General features: G+C 37.2%; 1 protein-coding gene across 2 annotated transcripts in view; it reads right to left on the reverse strand.

The window, feature by feature from the left end:
- The window catches only part of UNC13C (unc-13 homolog C), a 621,734-nt gene that overhangs the window by 226,861 nt on the left and 367,649 nt on the right, over positions 1-27,224 (reverse strand). The gene's annotated exons all lie outside the window — the stretch shown is intronic.

Below are 27,224 nucleotides of genomic sequence, written 5' to 3' on the forward strand. Positions count from 1 at the left end.
TTTATTCACTACATTAAACTCAATAGACTTCCCTTGCTATGATGTAGTCAGAAATCCAGAGAACCTGGTGAGTTGTAAAGATTGTAAGTAAAATTAGTTCTGATGGCCATGGTGAACTATATGAGAATACTATCATTAATCATCTTGATGTGTATACAGCCAAACTATATGCCTAACTTGTTTCAAGTAACGTGATTAAATAAAAGTAAATGACTATGAGACATGTCTAACACCAGAGCCCTTACCATCATTTTGCAAAGAGTGAACTGGGAAAGAGAAAAGACCAAAGTAGTTGAGTACACATTAATTCCAAAGTCCCTTAACTGTCACAAAGTATACTTCCATTCCTTTTTTAATACCACTAAAGGATTTTAGCTGGCAACATTATTTTGCATAAAATTCTATATCATGCATCAGAATAAACCAAACAATGCTGTCATTAGTTTTTATGTATCACATATTGGTATCACAAACCATGCTTTATGTATTTTACTAGTGCATTTTAATAGACTGCATGTTTAAAAGGATGGAGTACAACCATGTGTTTGGTTGGCCGAAGCATTCTTATGTCTCTTGGAAAAACCCAAACAAACCTTTTGACCAACCCAATACATGAGAATACTCACTTGATTGCTTAGGAATTCAGTTGTTCTAAGTTGTTGTTTAGTTGCTAAGGCATGTCCGACTCTTTTGTGACCTCATGGACTATGTTCTGCCAGGCTCCACTGCCCATGTGATTTCCCAGGCAAGAATACTGGAGTCGTCTGCCATTTCCTCGTCCAAGGGATCTTCCCGACCCAGGGATCAAACCCACATCTATTGCATTGGCCAGTGGATTCTTCCACTAAGCCACCATGAAACACTTTATTACTATTTGAGAATTTTAATAAAGCATTTGAAATTATGGTTAGAAAAATTAATGTAATGGCAGTGGAAATTCTGAAAGCTAGTAATAAGTACATTAATTACTTACTAAAACCTCTATTAATTACTATTTATCATAAGAAAAATATTTAAAATACATATTTATATTGTATACGGGTATAATATGTAATTTAACCTAAACAAATAAAATAGGTTTATAAAACTATGACTTAGTATGTCAATTTTAACATTGTCATTAGTTTTATAGTGACTAAAAATTATCTTGTTAACAGATAATTGAGGAAAGATCTGTGAAAGAAAGACTGAGAGAGCATAATGGGGAGATAATTTTTTAAAAGTAGAACGTTACCAGAATGTAGGATCAACTGAGAAAAACTTCTAGTTATGTTTATAAAGGATATTCCAATACAAGAAGCTTGTACAGACAAGCTGATAAGATGTACATTATACTTTACAATATCAAAGAAGAAAATATGAAGCTATTCCATTAAGAAGAGATCGATATATGAGAGAACCATTACATGAAAAAATTTTGAAATAACATGATATCTTCATGGTAGTAGGAGGGAGGAACACTTCTAAGGTTGCTATTAAGTATTTCTGTGCCATCCCATGTATTTGTTCTATATGCATATTTTGAAATACCTCTTCAAAGGAGTTGGCCAGACACGGGTTGGGGGAATATTTTAGTAAAATGATGCAAGGATAGGATACTTAAATACAAAAGAACACAAAGCTAAATAGAGAATTACTAGTAATGGAAGGCTTCAGGTTTTTGACAAGTTTCTGTAAGGATATTAATGAGTATCTTATACACGCGCGTGTGCACACACACACACACACACACGGTCCATGCTCAAATTAAGGAAATGTTTGCTTAAACAAATAAATCATTTCCAGACTTATTATAGTAAGATGTTAATATGCATCTCTAAGAGAGTGGTTTCCAAACTTTAGAGTTTCTAAGCATCACTGGGAAGGTGTGCTAAAACACAGACTGGTAGGCTCTACACCCAGAGTTCCTAATTCAGCAGGTCTAAGGTGAAGCTTAAGACTTTGCATATATAATGAAGTCTCAAGAAATTCTGGTGCTATTTAGAATCAGCACCAGTTGAGAATCAATATTCTGAAAGTTATCAACTAAACATTACTCTCTCAAATGCTTGAACTTGATAGAGCCCTTCACCCCTCTCCTATTCCCCACATTCCATCTTATAAAACCTTCCACAGAAAAAGTGTTCCTCTGAGTGTACTTTGGGAAACAAAAGGCTAGAGAGATGCAAATGTCAAATACTGAAGGACCTTTTTTTCATACAAAGGAATTTGCATTTATACTAAATTTGATGAGGACTATTATATGATTTTAAACATGGGAATGCATAATTACAGTTGTGTTTTTTAAAAAATGATTTGGCAGTAGCAGGAAGTTTAATAAAGTTATACTTATGAAATAGTCAATAAACAAAATTGACAGGTTTATGAAAATACTTATGAAATAGTTAAGTAAAATAAATATAATTCATTATATAAATGGTGAGAACAAAGAGAGAGGGAGAAGTCAATAGAACTATCCAGAAGGTAACCAGGTAAACCAATCAGTAGTTTAGGAAGCTCCCTGAACTACTGACACAGCTTGAGGACTTCCAGCATGTGTGCGGTAGCTAAAATTATGGGGTAAACAAGATTACTCAAAAAGAGCAAGAGAGGAGACTACACAGCCAGAGGCAAAACCTTGGGGAGAAAGTCTCAAAAAAGAATATCATTTTATGAAAGAGAACCACAGATAGGGGAGTGAGGCCCCTACTGAAATGAGAGAAACTGGTGTCCAGAATTAATGTGGGAGGATACCCTCAAATGTAAATGAAGAGCATGGTCAGGCGATAAAAGAGTCTGGCAGGTAAATCTCATTGACAATGAGGAAGGACAGCAAGGAATTTTTATCTTGAGATAAGAGAAGTAAGTAGCAAAAGTTTGAAACAGCGTTTGCAAGGAACAAGAGCAGACTTTGAGTTGGACCCAGAGTGGACCTGCCAGGGAGCTGGGGAGTGCTGGTGAGGGTGGGTTCCTGAGCATCTAGGACCATCATGAGTTCCAGGACTGGATTCAGAAATCAAGGAAACACTGCTGCATTTACTACTGGAGGGCCATGCAGTAGGAAAGGGATTTAAGTGTTTGACAAGCATGGCCGGAGCTCTGAAACAAATAGGTGTTATGGTCCAGAGGAAGGAAGAAGAGAAATGAGAGGGATGATGGAGGAGTAGATCTAGAAAGAAGAGGGAGGAGAAAGGAAGGGCAGCAGACAATGGGAGGAGGATGTTTGTGTCCAGGTGTTCAGGTCATGGGGGCAGGAATAGAGATCAGGTAAAGGGCCCCAGCTGCAGTCCATGGGGTTGCAAAGAGTCAGACACAACTGAGCTAAAGGGCTCCAGAGTGGAGGTTGAGAAGAGCTAAGAAAAGATTTCTCAGGTAAGACAACGAAGTTGTGACATCTCTGCAAAGAGCTTACAGAATCTGTGTGCATGCAGTGGCTGACTGTGGTAGCGAACAGACCAAGACTGTTTTTGTTCAAGGCAGGTAAGTGATGTCTTGAAAGTTTTGACAACAAGGCTTACAGATGATAGGAATTAGGAAAATCAAGACAGAGTGGATAAAAAGACACAAAAGAAAATGAAATAGTAGTGAGCCTGAGTAGTGAGTATTAAAAAAGAAGTAAGCTTTAAAATATAACAAAAGGCTGGCAAATTATTGATAATATAAAAACATGAACTAGATAGCTCATATATAATAAGTTTGCAATTTACTCTGACTCTGAGTCAGCTGTTTATCTTCTCATACTTCGGAGATAAGGACATGTTAGCCCTAGTAGATGACAGGTTAGAAAAACTGGAACTTTTTAAATGGTTTTGGAAGCAGAACATAAAGCTACAGATGTTCAGGGGTTTTGAGATGTCTGTGAAGCAATGTGGACAGTTTATCATCCAGAAAGAAGAGCATTTATACTGGCCTACACTTAGGCAGGATTAGACACGATTACTCTAGGTACAGTCCCCATCGCCCAGGGAAGGCAGGTGGAACGCTTTTTACATCAGTGGAGTCACCTTTATTGCTTCTCTCCCCCAGATACCATTCCCTCCCCTTTTCGTTGTGTAGTCAGTAAGTTGTCTCTGACTCCTTTGCGACCCCCCCATGGACTGTAGCCTGCCAGGGTCCTCTGTCCATGGAGTTTCCCAGGTAATAATAATGGAGTGGGTTGCCCTCTACTTCTCCAAGGGATCCTCCCAACCCAGGGGTTGAAACCAACTCTCCTGTATTGGCAGATGGATTCTTTACCACTGAACCACCAGGGACGCTCATACTTTCCTTTACTGCCTAATAATACTTCTCCCACCTCCGAAAGCAGCAACAGAGGCTTCTTTCCAATTCATTCCATGGTCAATCCTCACAACAAAACTGTCAGCCTTAAAGACTGACTATGGTCTTTAAGACTACACATGAGAGAAACCTGACCCACAATCTCCATAGCAACCAGTCTGGAAGTCAAACCACAACCTCTGCAACAGTCAGCCCAGAATGGTTAGGACTTGGTCAATGATCCCAGCTTCCTTACGCTTTATATTCACTTCAAACTTACACTGTCACAAGGAATTTTTGTTATGGGTTTTAAAATTTACTTATATAATAAATTATAGCAGTAGGAATATAAACTCTGCTCCAGCCATCCCAGAAAGGTAAAAATGACACATCTTTATCTGTGATGAAAGTAAACTCAAGTTGATGTAGATGTAGTCGGAATGCTCAGGGCTATCCATTCTGTGTAGGATCACGATCCAGTTCATCAGAGAATCCAGACACTAGGTCTCATTCAGAGTAACTTCCCAGAGTCTCTCCCATTCACAACCAACATTTAAGTGACTTACTATGTATTAGTAAAAGTCCGTGGTGAAGTAGGCATTTTTGACAGTGGTATTAAAAATTAATAGTGGAAATACTTTTGAAGTAGGTAGATAAAAGGTGTTAAATGGTCTAAGGTTGCAAATGGTCTAAGTGATGAACTAAACTTTGCCATAGGCAAAAAAGTTTTTTTTTTCAATAAGTAATGGAAAATGTTGGCACCACCTTAAACTGGATGCCCCATTTATATTAGATCTTAAGATATATAAGGAGACTTAGGTCATCAGATAGAAATACTAATGCTTCCATGTAACAATGACTTTCAAACTTTTTGACTAGACACAGGGAGCATCAAACTTGTTTATCAATAACTTAATTTGCATCTTTATGCCTTAACAAACAAAATCTATTTTTTGCCATTTAACTGAGCCTCCTTCTAGTTAGGTGACTCCCAGTTTCTTCAGGCCAACAAACTCCAGTCATATTAGACCTGAAACTTCCCTTGCCTTTCACTATAAAGCTTTTTCACATTGCTGCCTGACTTTGAGTCTCTGCCACATAAAAGTGAGTTTGGCTGCCTTCCCTGTTTTAGCAAGATCTGAATAAACAGCCTTTGTTAGTTCTCATTTGGGTGATCTTCAATGATTTTCAAATATCAAAGCCAAACATTAAAACTCTCACTTCAGAGATAAAGAAACTGAGGGTTAACTTATTTCTGATCTCCTCTTTGTTACTGAAAACAGAACACCTAGATCACATTTAAAACATATAGCTTTGGTTTGCTCTTTATATTCTGAACTCCAAGACCTAATTGTAGCTTATAGACACAGATGACAAACATTACTTCCCACCAATAATAATGGGCTGATTTTTATTCTGAGTTCTCTATCTTGAATGAGAATGAATACTTTCAGAAAATAAAGTTATCAGTGCTTACGTGAAATCCCTGCACATGCCCTGTGTTCTTGAGACTCTCACAGCTGCTTAGCATTCATCTGCAGTTTGAGAGCTATAGGCACTAAGAAGGTTTGGTTCTAAGTAAATTGCCAATTGCTCTCCCCTCCATTTTCGAGCTTTCTTTTTTTAACCATGTTTAGTGAAGTACAGTTAATTGACAATGTTGTGTTAGTTTGAGGTGTATGGGATTAATATTAAACAACAGATATAAATACAAATATAGATATATGTTCTTTTTCAGATTTTTTTCCATTATAGGTTATTACAAGACATTGAATAAAGTTCCCTGTGTTATATAATAGGTCCTTGTTGTTTATCTACTTTATATAGTGAAGTGAAGTTGCTCAGTCGTGTCCGACTCTTTGCGACCCCATGGACTGTAGCCTACCAGGATCCTCCGTCCACGGGATTCTCCAGGCAAAAGTACTGGTGTGGGTTGCCATTTCCTTCTCCAGGGGATTTCCCAACCCAGGGATCAAACCCCGGTCTCCTGAATTTTAGACAGATGCTTTACTGTAGAACACTGTGTAAATGTTAATCCCAAACTCCTAACTTATAGAGCTTTCTTAATCGATATTGTTTTATTATTAGTATGCAATGTCCCAAAAGTTCTTACTGAAGTTTCTAGTTAGTCCCTACAGTTCATATGACTGCAATCCCTTTATTTGTTTCTCCCAATTAGTGTTGATTTAATTCCACTCAATTTTGGGCAGGATGGACAACCAGACAAGGACATACTAGGAAATCCAGAGAGTGCAGTTCCCAACACTTCATAGATTCCCACTCTGCTTGCTCAAATATAGGAAACCATCAAAATGATACTATAGTATCCTGAATGACTTCACTAAAATTGCTTATCTTGGTAATTCTGGAAGGCTAAATTCTTATTTGATTACACTTAAGGAAAATGATGTGAATCTCTGATCATGGTGTGAACGGGTAGATAGGAAGTTAAAAAAAAAAAGAGAGAGGATGTGAAAATATCTCATGGAGGCTTGAATCCTTTAGAAGAGGAAGAAAATAAAAGAGGAGAAAGACTGAACATGTATTAACTGTTAACTGTATGAGAAACTTGGTTACCACACCAGAGACTGCTACAATTATTTTTCAGCACAAAGGCATTCAACTGGATTCCAGAGTCCTGCATTTGGAGTAAAATCAACTAGACTGTCCACAGACAAGATAAAAGAAAGAGATAAAGAAGTTAAATTAACACATAAGTAAATGCATAACATTTGTGCTCACTTCTTAACAGCTTAGAGCTCACAGACCTACCCACATTGCTGTACCTCTTCTCTTTGTTCTTGAGTCAGTGTCTTTATAGTACTAGAAAGGCTACAGAAACCTTTACTGCATTTTATAGATGAGGAAACAGCCTAGCAGATGAGGCAACTGAGCTTGACATAGTTTAAAGTAGTCCCAAGGTCACAGAGAAGACTCTTGAGAGTCCCTTGGACTGTAAGGAGATCAAATCAGTCAATCCTAAACGAATCAACCCTGAATATTCATTGGAAGAACTGATGCTGAAGCTGAAGTTCCAATACCACCTGATGCGAAGAGCTGACACACTGGAAAAGACCCTGATGCTGGGAAAGATTGAGGGCAGGAGGAGGAGAGGAAACAGAGGGTGAGACGGTTGGATGGCATCACTGACTCAACGGATATGAGTTTGTGCAAACTCCAGGAGACAGCGGAAGACAGAGGAGCCTGGCGTGCTGCAGTCCATGGGGTCACAGGGTCGGACACAACTTAGCAACTAAACGACAAGATCATAGAAGGTCACAAAACCAGAAAACTAAGACCTTGAAAAGAGACTACCTCACTCAACCTCTCTTCTAAAGTTAAAAATTACTCAGTAAAAAGCAGAACACAGAGTTGGATTTTGTTTGTTAAGGCATAAAGACAAATTAAGTTATTGATCCACAGGGCTTATGACCCTTCTATCTAATTAAAAGCTTAAAAGTCACTGCTACATAGAAAATTCACATTTGTAACTGAAGACCTAAGTCTCCTTATACATCTTAAGATCTAATAAAAACGGGGCAGTCATTTTAAGTGGTGCCAATATTTCCCATTACTTTTTCTTTCTTTCTTTCTTTTTGGCCTATAGGAGAGTTCAATTCATCCCTCACTTAGACCATTTTCAAGTTTAACACCTTTTATCTACCTACTTCAAAGGTTTTTCCACTATTAACTTTTAATACCACTGTCAAAAATGTCTTCTTCACCACTGAATTTTACTGATATATAGGAAGTAATTTAAATGTTGTTCATGAATGGGAGAGACTCTAGAAATTACTCTGAATGAGACAGTGCTTGGATTCGCTAATGAACTGGATTGTGATCATACATGGAATGAATAGCCCTGGCTATTCTGGCTAGGTGTTCATCAACCTGAGTTTACTTTCATCACAGATAAAGGTGTGCCATTTTTGCCCTTCTGGGATAGCTGGGGCAGAGTTTATATTCCAACTGCCATAATTTATTATACAAATAGCTTTTAAAATCCATAGCAAAAATGCCTTGGGAAATTGTGAATTGTAAGTTATGCAGAAAACTTAAAAGAATCACACAGCAAGCAGTGAAATCTGAGACTATATGCAAAGCTGCCCCTGACATGTGCTTTTCTAAGTCTGATCCATGGGTTATCTACATCAAGATCGCCTCAGTTGTTTATTAGAAATACATACATTTGATTTTAGAGTCCTTGTGGAGATCTACTAAGTCAAGATAACTAGAGCTATGACCCGGGAGTCTGGACTTAATACATACAGCTCTGCTCTTCTGAAATTCTCACATTCCTAGGCAGAGTTCACTACTAAACTGTCAGTAAGTCAGGTAAAAATAGGCCTCATTTTTTTTTTTTTTTTTTTTTTTTTTAAGGAAGAATGATACAATACCTCTCAGATGCTAATACTGGTCATAGGTTGCTAGATTTTGCATTCTGTGTGGTAAGAGAAGATTTCTGCTTTATCTTTATGTATGACAAATTTCCAACTACACAGCTCTCTAATTTTAAGTGGAGGTGGAATAACTTCTAGGATATTCATGTGGTGCTCCTTCCAGGTGTTGATATGTTGCTATGTTAATCCTTTTGTAAACATTACTTTTTAAATTAACTCTCCCTAGGGAATTATTGTTATATTCAAAAAACTTAATTTATGGTTGCTAATTGAAGAAAAAATAGAGCACCCGGTATTCTTAATAAGAGTAACTATAAACCTAAGAAATATGTTAACCTACTTAGGGGGGGAAAAAAAGGAATTTCCTTGTTTTCTAAAGTTATTACAAATTATTCAATTTCCTTGAATTACAAAAATATTAGAATTTTTGTATTACAGTATAACAATAAAACAGTCAGAGAATCTTCACTGGGTCCTTTCAGCTTCAGTAAGTCTGAGATATGCTGATAGCCAAACTGTCAAAAACGCACTTAAAAGTTTGGATACTCTAAATGATTTTTAAAATCTCTAAATGGTTGCTTCAATTTCAACAGACTATAAATGGCTAATGATCTACATACATAACTATAAATTGTCATAGCTTTGAATGTAGACCTTAAATACACAAATTACTTAACAGCATGAAATAACAGAAAATAATAACAACATGAAGTGAGAAACTGATATTTTGTTATCAACTTACATCAACTTGTCTAAACGTGGGCAAGGAATTCATTTCTTCAAATTTGGATGCTTAATATTGAAATCAGAGTATATCTATTTAATCCTATTTTTCTGATAGTTCTAGTGAGTTATACGGGTAGAACATTTTTGGTAAGAGACATTTATTACTCTAAGAAATTAATACTCGTGTTTAATTAAATTTATGGTAAATGCTCTGCTAATTGACAAGGTTCTTGTTCGAATCCCAAGAGAGATGCATAAGACAGTTTCATGAACATAAAATATTACCACTTTAATGTATAAATTGTTTTCCCTTTTCTCTTTACATGAATTAAACTTGCATTAAAAAGGAAAAATGTAACTGGTCACATCTAGAAAGCACTTATTTTCAATTTAAGATATAAACATTTAAAGAACTAGTAGTACTGAGACCAAACTCAGGAGTTTGGTCTAGAAGGCATTTATTTTCAATTTAGGATACCAATATTTAAAAGAACCACTAGCATTGAGATGATACTCAGGATTTCCATGATAGCTGACTTCAAATACATGGTAGACTGTGGTATAGAAAGAGATTAGAATAGAAATTGAATTTGTCTTGTTTGGTCAAGAAAATAAAACTAGTACTTGTGAGTAAAACTTTCAAAAAATAAGATTTCAGTACAACATAAGGAAAAAACGTCTAAATATCAGATCTCTACAAATGTTATAAACCTCCAGTCATTTAAAGGTGTGCAAAAAATCCTTTGTTCATCTTGTATTTAAAAACTGACCACAATCTCTGAGTTTCATTTTAATAGACTTTCTATGATTACATGCCTGTAACTAAATTTGTAGGGATGAACACTTAAATTTTGATCACTTGACAGTAAGTTGATTATAAATACTTGGAACCTTTTTTAATTTATAGCTTTATTGATGTGCAGTTTGATGAGTTTGAACATATGTACATATCCATGATAGGATCACTAAAAGCAAAGTTATAAAGCTAGTAATCACCTCCAAAAGTTTCCTTGTGTCCTTTTCTCCCACAGTAAGAACCCTTGACACTACATCTATCCTCTCAACAAAATTTTTAATGCCCAATACCATATTATTGGTGTTAAAAAGCAGAGACATGGAATGGAAACAGTGACAGACTATTGTCTTGAGCTCCAAAATCATTGTGGACAGTGACTACAGCCATGAAATTAAAAAGACCCTTGCTTCTTGGAAGAAAAGCAATGACAAACTTAGACAGCATATCAAAAAGCAGAGACATTACTTTGCCTACAAAGGTCCATATAGTCAAAGCTATGGTTTTTCCAGTAGTCATGTATGGATGTGAGAAATGGACAATGAAAAAAGGTTGAGTGTCAAAGAATTGATGCCTTCAAACTGTGGTGCTGGAGAAGACTCTTGAGAGTCCCTTGGATGGCAAGGAAATCAAGCCAATCAGTCCTAAAGGAAATTAACCCTGAATATTCACTGAAGGACTGATGCTGAAGCTAAAGCTCCAATACTTTGGCCACTTGATGCAAAGAGGTGACTCATTGGAAAAGAGGAAAAGACACTGATGCTGAGAAAGATTGAAGGCAGGAGGAGAAGGGGATGACAGAGGATGAGATGGTTGGATGGCATCACTGACTCAATGGACATGAGTTTGAGCAAACTCTGGGCGATAGTGAAGGACAAGGAAGCCTAGTATGCTCCAGTCCATGGGGTTGCAAAGAGCTGGACACGACTTAGTGACCGAACAACCACCACCACATTATTGGGGCTTCCCAGGTGGCTAAATGGTAAAGAATCTGCCTTTAATGCAGCAGACTCAAGTTTGATCCCTGGGTCAGGAACATCCACTAGAGAAGTAAATGACAGTCCACTCCAGTATTCTTGCCTGGAAAATCCCATGGACAGAGGAGTCTAGTAGGCTACAGTCCATGGGGTCACAAAGAGTTAGACACAACTCAGTGACTAAACAACAACAACAAACAACTGTATTATTAACTCTAGGCACTGTGCTGTATGGAAGATCTCTAAAACTTACCTTGTATATAATTGTAACTTCATACCCACCGAATATATGACTACCGTTTAAAAAGGATAGAATACGTTGTGTCAGAAAAAAGACAACTATTCACCAGATTTGTTTCCCCTTTTCCTTGAGGACACAGCTTAACTACTGTGGAGGACTACAGATGCCTTTAAATTCTTTGATAATCCTTTCATTAAAAAGTATGCCTATATTGTCTTCCTTTGTATATGGGTGACTTTGACCAAAAGAATATGGCAGAAATGACCTATGCATGTGTCCAGACTGAGATTTGAAGAAACTAGCAACTCCCACTTCCTCTCTTTTGCACCAGCTCCTCTTATAATTTAGCAACTACGCTGTGAGGATACCCAGGTAGCCCCATGGAGAAGTCCATGTGGAAGAGAATAGATCTGCGGTTCCCAGCTGACAGCAGCATATCTTGTTGGTCATATGAGTATTGAAAGTAGATCCTCCAACTCCAGTCAGGCACAATCAGATGGAGCAGCATGGAGCAGAGATGATGCACCCAAGCCTATGAGCAGGGCAGATTTGTGAGCAAACTAAACTATTGTTACTGTTTTAAGCCATTAAGATTTATAGTGGCTTGTCAACTAGAATAGAATTTAATGCTAGAAGTGGGGTGTTAATGTTAAAAACCTAAAACCTGTGGCATTGATTTGGGATTGAATGGTAGGCAGAAGTTAGAAAGGCTTCAAGAAGATTATTAGTGAAATCAGAAGACTTGCTGGTGAGAACCTGAAGGACAGTGACGAAATTGTTATTTTAGGCCAGATAAAGGGTGACTCCTGTTATTTAACAACGAAAATTTGTAAATGTTGTCACCTGCAATAAATACAGAAAGTAGAAAATATAATGTGAACTGGTAGATTCAGCAGAATAATGAGTATGTCAAGTGGTTTCTCAACATCACATAGAGTAAGATGAAGCTGGAAAGAGAGACGGACTAAAACACAAATGAATCATTTTCCAAGCAGAACTAGGAGGATATATAAAGGAACTAGGACTTCTTGGGTTCAAAACAAAAATGTTCTCATCCTTAATCTCTCCAGAGGACAAAATTTTCAATGTGAGAAAGAGTTTCATGGAATGTATCAAATCCAGGGTACTTTATTAGCATGACTCTATGGTTGCGCAAAATATCTAAGCCCAAAGCAAGGTTTCTGAGAGGTTTATAAATATTTAAGATGTATGCAGTAGACTTTCTGAGTACCTTAAGAAAGTTCCTCTAAGAATTTTTGTGCTAGAAAAAAAGGGGCTTGTAAGAATCTTATAGATGTGCTTTGTGATTCCTTTCATCTAAACAAAACAACTTTTAAGAATATTAACTGCATTGTCCTATAGCCCATGACTTTTACTCCAAGGTAAAGGTCTTAGAAGCATGGGTGTTGCTTTTGTTTAATAGAATTTCTACAGATATCTGAAGTAAATTATATCAGTTTGGACAAAAGATTGGCAGTGTGAAATGAAAAGAGGCCTCTGGGTTCCAAACTTCTATAGGCAGGAAGCAAGCTAGAAGTCTCCTCAGTGGTAATGATGAGCTAGTCCCTATGGAACAGGATAGATGACTCAAGCGTCAAGTCAAGAGCTCAGAGCCAAAAGTCAGAGAGAATAACCCCTTGAGAGCAGGATTGGGCACCAATAAGTTACTGGCACATGTTTCTCCCTAGATTTCTGTATTTTCATGAACAAATGACTCTTACCTCTTTGCTGTTTTTGAACAGGAAGTTAACTGTTGAAGCTTACACTCTTATCTTACTATTGTCTACTAGTCATGTGGGAGGGGACAGACAATGTGACTCTTCAGTTTCAGGTATTTAGATCAAGAGGAACCACCCTTCAGAAACAGGACCCAAGGAGCTTCATCTGCATAGTGAGTATTATGGTGCTCTGCTCAGGTTCCCTCTTTAGGGCCTGGCACTAAACCCTTTGCTACTGATAATACTGGTTGTTGAAGGCTTCTAGTTGTGCAACTTCAGTGGGAATTGCCCTTAGAGACAAGAAACTGATTCACCCACGATTTCTCCTTTTTCTAGAAGGCAGCACTGATGACTGACTTATGCTGTGATACTCAAGCTCAGTTGCTTTGCCTCGACCGGGGACAACTCTGAAAGAGCCATTCCCTGCTCCAGACCTTTCTGAGGATTGGGTGAGGTCTGAGGTGTAACTACATGGCAAGTCAGCTTCTCCTTCTGCTCGATCCTGCCCTTCCCAGTTCCTTACAGGTATATCTTTCTAGAGTTGTCTGTCCCATACATAAGCCCATGAGTTACACATAGATACTTACATTTGCATTTAAACTAAATTAACTAAATCACTCAAGTCATCCATGGCTTGTGGCCATGGCTACCAAAAGAGGCAGTGTAGACATGAAGCACAGTCACCATTCCAGAAAATCCCAGTGGACAGTTCTGCTCTAGAGCACTCTTAGGTGAAACTCTAGAGCACCCAAGCTAAGATGAGCTATTACACACTCCAGGATATATGAATCTCAAACATAATATTGAAGAGAAAGATCAAGACACAGCAGGATATATTCAGTATGATTACTTTTGTATCAACTTAAAAGCAATCAGTACTAGGTATTAACTAATTTAGAGAAATGTTCATATGTGGTAAAATTATATGGAAAAGCAAAGAGATGCTCAACATAAGCTTCACCATAGTGGTTATTTCTGAGAACCAGATGCCATCAAAGTAACCTCTTTCTAAATCTGGGCTATAAGTACTAAGTGTCCATTATTATTATTTTTTAAAACATAAATGGTCACTATTTTTCACTTAGGATCTTTTTCAAAATAAAATTTTAAAAATAATCTGAGTTCCTAAGGAAAAGGGAATGGATTCTTCTCTGTATGGTTTTTAGTTGAGGAAGGTATGAATAAGATAGAACCCACTGATGTGACATATTACCATTATTAGGGAGTCTTTTATTTTAAACAAAGCTGTAGTGAAGTCAGAGACAAATCCTGTAAGTTCAATAATTATATATATAGAAATAAGATTAGACAAACAGAATAGTAATATCTATAATTTAATTACATCTTTCTATAATACGATATCTTATGCACAATACACTAGTGAACTAAAAATTGCTGATAAGCCTCACATAAGTCAAAAAAGTCTTGAGATGAATTGGGCATGTTTATTCAATTTGAAAATTTAATAGGATGCTATGCTGATGGTAAGTATGGGCAATGAGTAGAGTATATGTTTAATTAAATCTAAGAACATCTATCCTATACATTTCCTTCAAATGCTTGATAATTATTCCAAACAGGAAAATTAACAGTTGGTGAAAATTTACATTTTAATCAAGATTCATGTTTTAATTTTTAAGCTTATGTCAGTGGGATTTTCTTTTTTTTTTTTTATTTTTATTTTTTGTACCTGCAAGAAATTTAGGTCCTTATACCTTATCCAGATACTGAGGTCAAAGACTGTTACCAGAGGCCAAAAAGCCGTAAATAGTCTTTGGAATGTTGATTTATAAACCGAAATCCACAAATAAAATATGACAGGATGTTAGTTTAGAAATCAGAATTATTCAACTAGATAACATCAAATTCATGTTTTGTCAAAAGGAGGCTGAAAGCCAAGATGTAGACAGGGGTAATTTGAGAATTGGCATGTGGGTATCTGCAGATATCATCATGCTATAATTGTCAGATTGCTCATATAGAGATTGAGAGTTGAAAGAAACTTTAAAGATCTTAAATTCTCTAGGCTTAATGACAAGTAACCAAACTTTACTCTATGTCTAAATATCTGTGTCTCATTTTATTGATTTTATGTAGTGAATTAAATTATTTGAGAGTATTTCAAGTTCCCAAAGTTTATGTTAGACTTAGCAAAAATAGTTACTAGACTTTGCAAAAATAGACAGTTACTATAACTTTCCTTTTCTAAAACTGACTGTTTCTCATGTTTAACAGTCATGCTAAATGGGGTCAGTAAGTAGACTATCAGTTCACTTACGTCACTTCCTGAGTAAGCACCACAAATCACCATACTGTTTTGTGTGTGTGTGTGTGTGTGTGTGTGTATGTTAATCTGTGTGTAGAGAGATGGAAGTAGTTAATATAGAACTAAGAAAATACTAAGTGTTACAGGAATGCCAAGTGCTAGATCTATAGCAATGCCATAATATATCAGTGGTAATAACACAAAAACTCAACAATAGTCACTAAGTAGAATCAATGAGTTCATATGAAAGTTGCCTATTTTTTCTTACCACACTTAAAAACACAAGGAGAGTATGTAGTCAACATAACTGAGGATCCCTGACTAATCAGTTTCCAATACAGTCAATTGTCATTGTTACTAAAAATAGAAGATGGGTGGGTAATTAGAAGAGCAGGCAGGCCCTCATATCTTTTTGTTCTCTTTTAAGCATGTGAGTTGACTGAAATGAGTTTCAGTTTTCTTCACTGTTTACCTACCTATTAGTAAAGTAACAAATCATGGAAATTGCCTTAAACAAAAAACATAAAAGGCGAATCTAAGGTTCTTTCAAACCAGATCACCCACCTGCAAATAACCAAAAGGAGACTGTGTTTTCTTCATACCCTATCTTTAATTTTACAGCTGATAGTACCCATCTAGAATTTCCTGCTGGATTTATCAATTCAGTGGGTAAACATAAAATTTGTGGTGCATATTTTTAAATTGTACGGCTTCTTTTTGATGCTTGAATCATTACTTATAAGTTTAGTGTTACATGGGGAACAGTGATCTTAAAAGTCAATTAACAGTTTAGTTGTAAATGTGGCTGTTAAGCTATACACAAGAAGGAAGTGGAGAAAGGAAAGGGTTTAAGCAATGGGGGTACCTTTGCTGATGGAGAAAAATCTCCAAATTAACCTTATCCCAGGGTTAATACTGCTAACACTAAAGTAAAAATGTAACACCCTCCATTCAACTGGTGAATACCAATATTCAAAATGTAACTCCTCTTGGGCTAAAAATCCTTTAATCTACAAAGTTTATTTCTATAATTTATGAGTAAAAAAACACAAAGATATTCAACTTTATCGTGTGGTGGCTAGACAAAATTAATTATTCCTCTTCATTTGTAGCTCTGGGAAGGCCTTATAAGTGTGCCTGTGTGCCCAGTCATTCAGTCATGGACTGTAGCCTGCCAGCTTCCTCTGTCCACAGGATTAGGTACATTAGATCAGCCATTCTTTTAGGGAGGGATGATTCTAATTGTTTTCTTTTTTCAATAATACAGTGAAATGAATCTATAGTTGTTTAACACAGGAATGCCACATTCATTCACTCATGCTCTGGGTTTCACAAAATAGACTCCTCAGCCTGAATAATAATTGAAAAGATAATATTAAAATCTGCTATTTAATGAGTTCCTACTCTATTTCAGTTACTGAAACAGGAGCACTTCAGTCAAGATAGAAACTATCACACTTAATTACTTAAGTATTGACCTAGATCTATTCTGTGTAACAAAAGGTCAGATCTCCCATACTGAATGAGTTACCTGCATTTAGTGCAGATACCAGGAATATAGCAGGCGTTCATTAAACTGTTTATAATAAACTTGACTTAGGTGTTAGCATCATCATGTTGTGGGGGCCGGGAGAGGAAAGGAAGCTTAGAAAAATTAACTTGTTTACGTTTTACTGCTTTTCTACTGTTTGAACCCAGTTTCATCAGGAGAAATGACTATTCAAAGCACTAAGAGTCACTTCACAGAGGAGACAATATATGATTTAATTATAGAAAGAAGAGGGCTTGCCAGGTGGCACAGCAGTGAAGAATCTGCCTGCCGACACCAGAGACACGGGTTCAGTCCCTGGGTCGGGAAGATCCCCTGGAGGAGAAAATGACAACCACTCCAGTACTCCTGTCTGGAAAATTTCATGGACAGGGGAGCCTGGTGAGCTACAGTCCACGGGGTCGCAAAGAGTTGAACACAACTGAGCACCTAAGCACACAGACACACACGGTCTGACATCTGAGAAGTTAACAAAGGAAGAAGACGGAGTCAAAGGAAACATCTTGATTCCCACAATAGCAGAAACAATATTTTGTAGATTTGTGAATAATCTATTCTATGGATGGTGCTGTGTTCTCAGATAGTCAGTAGTGTCACCCCAATGCAACAGGGGTGCAAAAATATAAGACAAAGTGTCAGTGTTGACAAATTTCTACTAAGGTTCATTGAAATGCAGGGCTGGGACCAGAGCAAGGCAAGCGAGGTGTCTTCAGGATAAAACTTAAGTGCTAACCTGATGCTTGCACAATCTGAGGGGGTTTATCCTAGTGGACCCTGGCCCTGGTCAGGAGGGAATGCTTTAGTGCAGGGTCAATTTCAATGGCCTAAGTTCCAGTTATGCTTTCTAACACGGTTAATCAAGTATGGCTATTTAAATTCAGATGAAACTTAAAAACAACTGGTTCCTTAATTACTCCAGTCACAATAGCTATAACTTGCTGAATTATTTGCATTTTCCCTCTAGAAACTTTTAAGTATTTATTTTGAATTCATTTGTTCAATCACTATTTGTTGAGCAGATAACACAGGCAAGGCACAGTGTGTAGGCTGGGGAGTGGGGAAGAAAGGGATTCTTCAAATGAATCAAACCCTCTTTCCAAAAGGCTATGGTATAATAGGTGAGCTAAGACTTGCAAAAAATAATAATAATATAAAGTAAAACAAATGTTATAGAACCAAGATATCAAAACTAAACAACTACAGGTACGACATATGGATGTGAGAGCTGTATCATAAAGAAGGCTGAGTGCCAAAGAATTGATACTTTTGAATTGTGGTGCTGGAGAAGACTCTTGAGAGTCCCTTGGACAGCAAGGAGATCAAACCAGTCAATCCTAAAGGAAACCAACCCTGAATATTCATTGGAAGGACTGATGCTGAAGCTGAAGCTCCAATACTTTGCCCACCTGATACAAAGAGCCAACTCACTGGAAAAGATCCTGAGGCTGGGAAAGACTGAAGGCAAGAGGAGAAGGGGTGACAGAGAATGAGATGGTTGGATGGTATCACTGACTAAATGGACATGAATTTGAGCAAACGCTGGGGACAGTGAAGGACAGGGAAGCCTGGCGTGCTGCAGCCCACGGGGTCACAGAATTGGACATGACTTAGAGACTGAATCACAACAACAACCACATACAGGTAGGGGTGTGTGTGTGTGTGTGTGTGTGTGTGTGTGTGTGTGTGTTGCACATAAGTAAAATATAAAATGTCTTCAGACAATAACATTTTTTATCCTGGGGATCTGACTTTGAGATGAAAAATGAATCCCAGGGAAAATACAAAGCAGGATTACAATCTGCATCTGTAAAGCCATAAGGGAAATCTGGATGGGCTAAACATAAGTACCCTAAGCTGACAGCTTCTTTATAACATTTTGCCGTGTTACGGAACAAAATCTGTTGTACAGCAGGTAGAAAATGCATCAACAAAATTATATGTAGATAAAACATCAGTAATTAACTTAGAGTAACATAATAATCATAATAAAGATGCTTTTAAAATAAAAACAAGGTCTTTATATCTGAGGGATAGATGATTTTAAAGGGAACCATTTATAAAAATAGCAACTAAAAAAACACACATAGGTAATGTCTCAAATTGCTTTATCTGGATGGAACAACTAAGTCATTCTCTTAGAACACTTTAAAGTGCTGCAAATGTTAGAGAAATTAACATGATCCTAAACATCTTCAAAATGTGGAAATGAAACTAATAAATTTTTCTTTCCTTGTAAAAACCTATGATATTTTTATAACTGAATAAGACAAGTAGTCTTAAGTACTGAGCCTTCAGGAAGACAAATTCTAACTGAAGAAGTTCTAAAGAATATTTCTACAGTGTTCACAAAGGTATAAACTGCTTCTAGGGGTCATATGTTGGGGTAGGGGGCAGGACAGGTGGGCGTCCTCAAAAACTGGTCACATGAGGACTGACCAGAAAGACTTGGACTCTTCAATCAGAGAGCCTGGTCTCCCAGCATCCATAACTGGCATATATTGATTTAAAATTGCAAATCAACAAGAACGTCTAGGCTATCCCTAATTCCTAGGTCATACAAAGGGTAACTTATTATACAAATACAAGGCTAAAATTTAGATAAAGAAGAAGAGAAACTACTTCAATGCAGAGCCCTTGGGCCATTACCAGAGACTCGCCCTACCCCAAGGTACCACAGAGATGGAGGTGAGACTTCTGAGGACTCAGTGAGCTTAGCCTCTGAAGATCTACCAATAAGACAGGGAAGGATGGTGCTGAGCAAAGCAGCTCAGGGCAGTCCTTACATCCAGTGAGGTCAGGTATAAAGACAGGGAAGGACTGAGAGGACCATTAGGACCACCCAAGGCTGCAGGCGCCTCTGCAGCTCTGATGGGGAACGGTTTAACTCTCTGGTTTAGATCTCCTCTGCTGGACAATGAGGAAAAAAAAGCTGTCCATATCAGAATGACGGTGGGGCTGCCCTATCTCTGTGACTAGAATCTTTGTAATTCAATCAGAGCTACTGCTCCAAGCACAGCGTTGGAGTCAGCCACAATGTATGGAAACGCAGGACCCTGCACGGCGGTTATGACCCAGTTAGAGTGTTCTCAAGTCCTAGTAAAAGCGGTTCACATACGCCACTATTACTCATTTATGGTATTTAGCCCACACGACTATTGCTCAGTGAGAATCAATCACTAGATAAGTGCGCTACCAGCACTTTCTAGACAAATTACACCTAATAAGGTCCATTAAGTCATTTAATGGGGAACACAATAAGTACAATCAGTGCCATATTATGCTTCTAGTGCCCCGAGGTGAACATTAGATATGGTGCCTCTGTTTTCATTATAGGTTTTAAACTTTTTGTTTAGATTCATATGAGTTTGTTTCCACAAAAGAACGTTACTAAACTGAATTGATATTGTCCCTCACTAAAAGTACAAACTATCATTTGCTCAATCCAATTACAAAAGCACCCGCCACTCAGAAAATGAGAGGAACCAAATTTGAATGTGAACAAAAACTCATCAAACCACACTAGGCTACCGGACATCAAGACAAATAAGTGTATGGAATTTAGAAAGATGGTAATGATAACCCTATATGCAAAACAGAAAAAGAGACACAGATGTACAGAACAGAATTTTGGACTCTGTGGGAGAAGGCAAGAGTGGGATGTTTCGAAAGAAGAGCATCGAAACATGTATAATATCTAGGGTGAAACAGATCACCAGCCCAGGCTGGATGCATGAGACAAGTGCTCGGGCCTGGTGCACTGGGAAGACCCAGAGGGATCGGGTAGAGAGGAAGGTGGGAGGGGGGATCGGGATGGGTAACACATGTAAATCCATGACTGATTCATGTCAATGTATGGCAAAAACCACTACAATATTGTAAAGTAATTAGCCTCCAACTAATAAAAATAAATGAAAAAAATAAATTAAAACAAAAAAGACAAATAAGTGAACACTGAAATGGGTCTGTTCAAATACTGGAAACTTCCATGGCTTTCATGGAAGCTGCAGCTTTTCCCTCTCATAGTAACTCTGAGTATAATTACTTATAAATAAAATATAATTTTTAATCTCAAAACCTGAACTATTTTCATGCAATGTAATTTTCTTCTTTTTGTCTCAGATCATTTTTCTGCCTAACGCTTGGCTAGCTCCCTAATTCCCTTGGGTCCAGCTACCACATAGATAACATGCCACACTTTGTAATCTTTAAATAGAAAGATACATGCATTTAGTTTCTCCCACATATTCTATTTCTTTTTCTTTTCTACTGTATCAGTTAAGCAAAATCTCATTTTCTCATGTTCTGTTCTCCAGTGATATGCCAAGGTTAAAATGGAGTTTCTAATAAGCATTAAATGACCACAGAACCTATACGGAGATGACATCACTTCAGACCAAAAACAAGGAAATATAAATTTTAATTTGCTTTCACACAAGTGTATATTTCTTATTGAACTTTATAATAACTAAAAATAGCTTTGCTATTCTCCCTTATATTCTATAAACACCCACTATGTCACTGATTCCCAAACTGGAAGCCATTATTTAAGAGGTAAGACTTTAATCTTTCAATATGCATTATTCTTACTTAATATCTGTCAAAGACCTAAGGCATATTTTGTAAATAATTTTAGCAAGAATAAGTCAGATTCTATTAGAAAACTTAAGCCAGCCAGATTACTCAAATAGCCTCTCCTTGCTTCCAGTCTCATCCCTCCATTAATGCTCCATTCTGCAGCCAGATCCATTTTCATAAAGCATAAATCTGATGCTCCTACTTAAAATTCTTTGTGGCTTCACATGTCCTGCAGGATAAATCCAAACTTCTTTACTTGTCTCACAAAACGTCTGCTTTTCCCTTCAGCCTTACTATCACCAGAGCTACTTTCGCTATTTTTAGAGTGAGTATTACTGTTATTAGTATTTGTGACACTCCTGACCCTTGATCAAGCCTCATGATCAGCTCTGCACTGTGGTTGGTCAAAGTTGCTCCAGCCTTCACTCCTGGGAGGGTGTAAACTCTCATAAAGCTCTGAGGTTTTACATGTGTGGGACCCTCCCTGCTTTGTAACTCTCTCACTTGCCTTCTTTCCCTCACCAGGCCATCCTTCTTTACCTAATCCACCTGCTTGCTCAGGTCCTACTTATTCTGTCTTCTTAGAAGTCACTTTTCCTGAAAGCCTTCCTTGATACCCTGTTTCCCATTCACTCCAGCCCAGGCCATTGTTTGAGCTTCCTGTATGCTCACAGAACACCCCATCTTTTCCCTTTCAGCCTATTTGCCACATTATATTTTAATTACCCCCTTACTTGTCTGAGTTATGTGGATCAGGGATTCTCAACCAGGTGTAAGCATCAGAATCACCTACAGGGCTTTTTAAAGCAGATTGCTGGACCCTCAGAGCTTCTGATTTAGTAACTCCTGGTCAGGGCCTATGGATATGCATTTGTGACAAGCTCTCAGGTGATGTCGTTGCATAGGTCTATGACTACCCTTTGTGAAACCTGCAGTAGAAAATAAACTTTGAAAGCAAAGCTTTGAGTTATTCATCCTGGCATAACTAGCATCTAGCTTAATGCTTTATATGCAACAGGAAATATATAATCATTTATTGCACTGACTGGCAAATTAAGGGGCTTAAACTAGGCTCCATGTGGAGACAGTGGTCATGGGGATAAAAACTCATCTTTGGCCTTTCCTTAGCTTAATACTGACCACATTTCCTGGTGTTTCAATATCTGCAACTACCCATCACACCACAGTTTCACATGGTTAATTTTTCGACATTTGATTATCAGAATAATCTAGACTGAATATAGATTGAATATAGAATTCCCTCCATCTTTTATTTATATCCAACCAAAAAGAGGTATCTTTCAGAAAGACTATAATTAGCATAGCAAAGCCTACATGGCTTTTGATGATTAACTGACTAAAGACTGAAATTATATATATATATATATATTTGAAAGCAAAGTGTAGTTTGTAAGAAAATGCTACTCTAAGAACAAAGTGAACTTATATGCAAACCATAGTTTAATTTTTGTCTGTATTTCCCCTGACTGTCAGTGTTTATCTCCTTGAGTCACTTTCTCCTAAAAAGTTTAGACTTCCTAATTTATCTGTTTTTATAACTCTGGGAGCTTGAATTTTTTTTCTTTTTCTATTTTAATGCACGTGCTTGATGAGATCTCTCTTAGTTTCTGCTTTGTCTTTTAAAATATTAATCACTGTATAAAGAGCTATATAAAATATGCAGTACTAGTTTTTTTTTTAGGATTTTAGATCACATGATTAGAACAGAAAAAAAAAATCAACTTATTCTTAAAGCTGAGCTTGACAACTGACTTTTAAATATACAACTATTTTTCATTAAGACAATTTACAGATTGACATGTTATAGATACTATAAGAAAACAAAAATATTTTTATAATACTACAGGCTGTATTTTAGAATTAAGTGGAATAGAAAGTAAATATATCATTGGTTGATTTGATTCTGCACTATAGTTCACACCTAACTTTTATTTCCAAAGTTGTAGTAAAACATCAGTTTAAAACAAGATTTTCATCACACCTAATATCAAAATAAATTCCAGGTTAGTCACAAATTTAAATATGAAGGAATTACAAAAATTCTGCTCAAAAAGATGAGATAATATATTTAACATAATCTCAAAGTAGGGGAAGTGCTGATGTAAAAAGACAGTTCATGGTTGCTTAAGGAAAACAGGATATGTTTTCAGGAAAGTAGGTATGAGGAATGGAATTACACTTTATTAAGAAAAAAGAATCTATGTCTGTCTTAAAACTGATTGTTTCTGGATGGATAAAGAAAGTGATGGAAGGTTTGTGGGAAGTGGATTCAGAGAAAGGAGTTTTGTGCATGGTCGGGATTGACTATGTTATAATAAATTGAGTGACAAATTTTGAAAGCAAGCTGGTGCAAAACTTGAATTTGGCTTTTCTCTGTTAAAAAGAACAAGTTTGTTTGCTTGTTTGTTTTAATGATGAAATGCCTCTGATAAAATGCAAAGAAACTTAAAATCTGTAAATGATCAGTTATGTATTTGTCTTTGAAATCTTTATTGTCACTTTGGCTAAATGATTAACTATTGTTTCACTGTGACCTACGATCCTACCTCACCAAACGTTTTACATCCCTTTGGGTATTTTGATAAAACTTCTTAAATAAAATTCCTTTTGACCTCTAGCTAACTTTGTGATGCTTCAAAGGTCCCTGAAACATCCTAAAGAGATATTAGACTAATTAGGTACCTCTAGTATGTTAAATTACATGAGAAATATTGTTAAATGAGCAATAAATCTTCTTAGGTTATAGTGTATGATAAATGCTATTAATATAGATATTCTGGAAATTATATGGGGTTCCTAAAAATCTGATAAGTCCTAGTAAAATATTATAGTTATTATCTAAAACTGTTGTATGTCACAGCAATAACTTTGTCAATTGCACTGTAATCAGATTTTAAACATGTCTCCTTAAGTCTTTCAACTATAGAAAGCTATGGTTTTACTCTGATGCCTTTGAAAAAATGCTTCCTCTTCAGAAAGATTTATACAACGGATTTTTGTACAAATACAAGCTTCTGACTTTCAGACCATAATGCTGTAAATTAAAGAATTCTAAAGGGAAACCTGATGGCTTCATAAGACTGAGTGAACTGGAGAACATGGTTATAGATTTAGGGTTTCTATCTGAAAAAATTCAGTTCAGTTCAGTGGCTAAGTCATGTTCGACTCTTTGCAACACCATGGACTACTGCACACAAGGCTTCCCTGTCCATCACCAACTCCCAAAGCTTGCTCAAACTCATGTCCATCGAGTTGGTGATGCCATCCAACCGTCTCATCCTCTGCCATCTCCTTCTCCTCCTGCCTTCAATCTTTCTCAGCATCAGGGTCTTTCCCAATGAGTCAGTTCTTTGCATCAGGTGGCCAAAGTATTGGAGTTTCAGTTTCAGCATCAGTCCTTCCGATGAACATTCAGGACTGCTTTCCTTTAGGATGGAATGGTTGGGTCTCCTTGCAGTCCAAGGGACTCTCAAGAGTCTTGCCCAATACCACAGTTCAAAAGCATTGATCCTTCAGCGCTCAGCTTTTTTTTACAGTCCAGCTCTCACATCCATACATGACTACTGGGAAAACCATAGCTTTGACTAGACAGACCTTTTTTGGCAAAGTAATGTCTCTACTTTTCAATATGCTGTCTAGGTTGATCACAGCTTTTCTTCCAAGGAAGAAGCCTCCTTTAATTTCATGGTTGCAGTCACCATCTGCAGTGATTTTGCAGCTCAAAATAATAGTCTCTCACTGTTTCCCCATTTGTTTCTCCATTGTTTCCCCACATATTTGCCATGAAGTGATGGGACCAGATGCTGTGATATTAGTTTTCTCAATGTTGAGTTTTAAGCCAACTTTTTCACTCTCCTCTTTCCCTTTCATCAAGAGGCTCTTTAGTTCTTCTTTGCTTTCTGCCATAAGGGTGGTGTCATCTGCATATCTGAGGTTATTGATATTTCTCCCGGCAATCTTGATTCCAGCTTATGCTTCATCCAACCTGGCATTTCGTATGATGTACTCTGCATATAAGTTAAATAAGCAGAGTGACAATATACAGCCTTGAGGTACTCCTTTCCTGATTTGGAACCAGTCTGTTTTTCCATGTCCAGTTCTAACTGTTGTGTCTTGACCTTCAAACAGATTTCTCAGGAGACAGGTCAGGTGGTCTGTTATTCCCATCTTTTGAAGAATTCTCCACAGTCTATTGTGATTCACACAGTCAAAGCCTTTGGAATAGTCAATAAAGCAAAAGTAGATGTTTTCCTGGAACTCTCTTGCTTTTTCAATGATTCAGCAGATGCTGGCAATTTGATCTCTCTGCCTTTTCTAAATCCAGCTTGAACATCTGGAAGTTCATGATTCTCGTATTGTTGAGCATCATTTTGCTAGTGTTGGAGATGAATGTGATTGTTTGATATTTTTGTGCGGTAGTTTGATCATTCTTTGGCATTGCCTTTCTTTGGGATTGGAATGAAAACTGACCTTTTCCAGTCCTGTGGTCACTGCTGAGGTTTCCAGATTTGCTGGCATACTGACTGCAGCACTTTAACAGCATCATCTTTTAGGACTTGAAATAGCTCAACTGGAATTCCATCACCTCCACTCACTTTGTTCGTAGTGATGCTTCCTAAGTCCCACTTGATTTCACATTCCAGGATGCCTGGCTCTAGATGAGGGATCACACCATCATAGTTATCTGGGTTATGAAGATCTTTTTTGTTTAGTTCTTCTGTGTATTCTTGCCACCTCTTCTTAATATCTTCTACTTCTGTTAGGTTCATACCATTTCTGTCCTTTATTGTGTCCATCTTTGCATGAAATGTTCCCTTGGTATCACTAATTTTCTTGAAGAGATCTCTAGTCTTTCCCATTCTATTGTTTTCCTCCATATCTTTGCATTGATCACTGAAAAAATTCCTGGTTTAAATTTGTGTTTTCTAGATATAAGGAAACCCTTCTTCTCAAACTAAATAATTATGACTTACAGTAATATAGTAAATTAAACCTTTATACCTACTTAAGAAATGAAAAAACAACTTTGGTAAAACAGTGCATTAATAAGAATTTTGAAAAGGGCACTGTGGTATATTGTTTTGCTACAGTCGTCCAGTCTAGTCTGACTCTTCACAACCCCATGGACTGCAGCATGCCAGACCTCCCCATCCGTCACTGTCTCCAGGAGTTTGCCCAGGTTCATGTCCTTTGCATCGGTGGTTGTTAGAGAGATTGAATTCAAATAAAACTTCTTCGGAAGATAATTTGGTATAGTCAGGCACAACTGAGTGACTAAGCATGCAATAACATTAGAAATAACTTGAATTTCCACCAAAAGGGGCAGATTACATAAATTGTGAAATATATACTCAATGGAATAAAGAATGGGAATATTTTAGCCACTGATATAAATCCATCTCAAAGACACATAAGTGAAATGCATGTAGTATACTGTTTGAGTAAAATAAGGGGATGATCCTCCAATACTATGGCCACCTGATGTGAAAGGCCGACTCACTAGAAACAAACCTGGTGCTAGGAAAGACTGAGGTTGGAGAAGAAGGTGGTGACAGAGGATGGAATGGTTGGATGACATCATCAACTCAATGAACATGAGTTGCAGCAAACTCTGGGAGGTAGTGAAAGACAGGGAAGCCTGGGGTGCTGCAGTCCACAGGGCTGCAAAGAATCGGACGTGACTGAATACTGAACAACAAAGGGGATGATGCACATATCTGTA

Source organism: Muntiacus reevesi, chromosome 7 (genome assembly GCF_963930625.1).
Source record: "Muntiacus reevesi chromosome 7, mMunRee1.1, whole genome shotgun sequence".
Taxonomy (NCBI): Eukaryota; Metazoa; Chordata; class Mammalia; order Artiodactyla; family Cervidae; genus Muntiacus; species Muntiacus reevesi.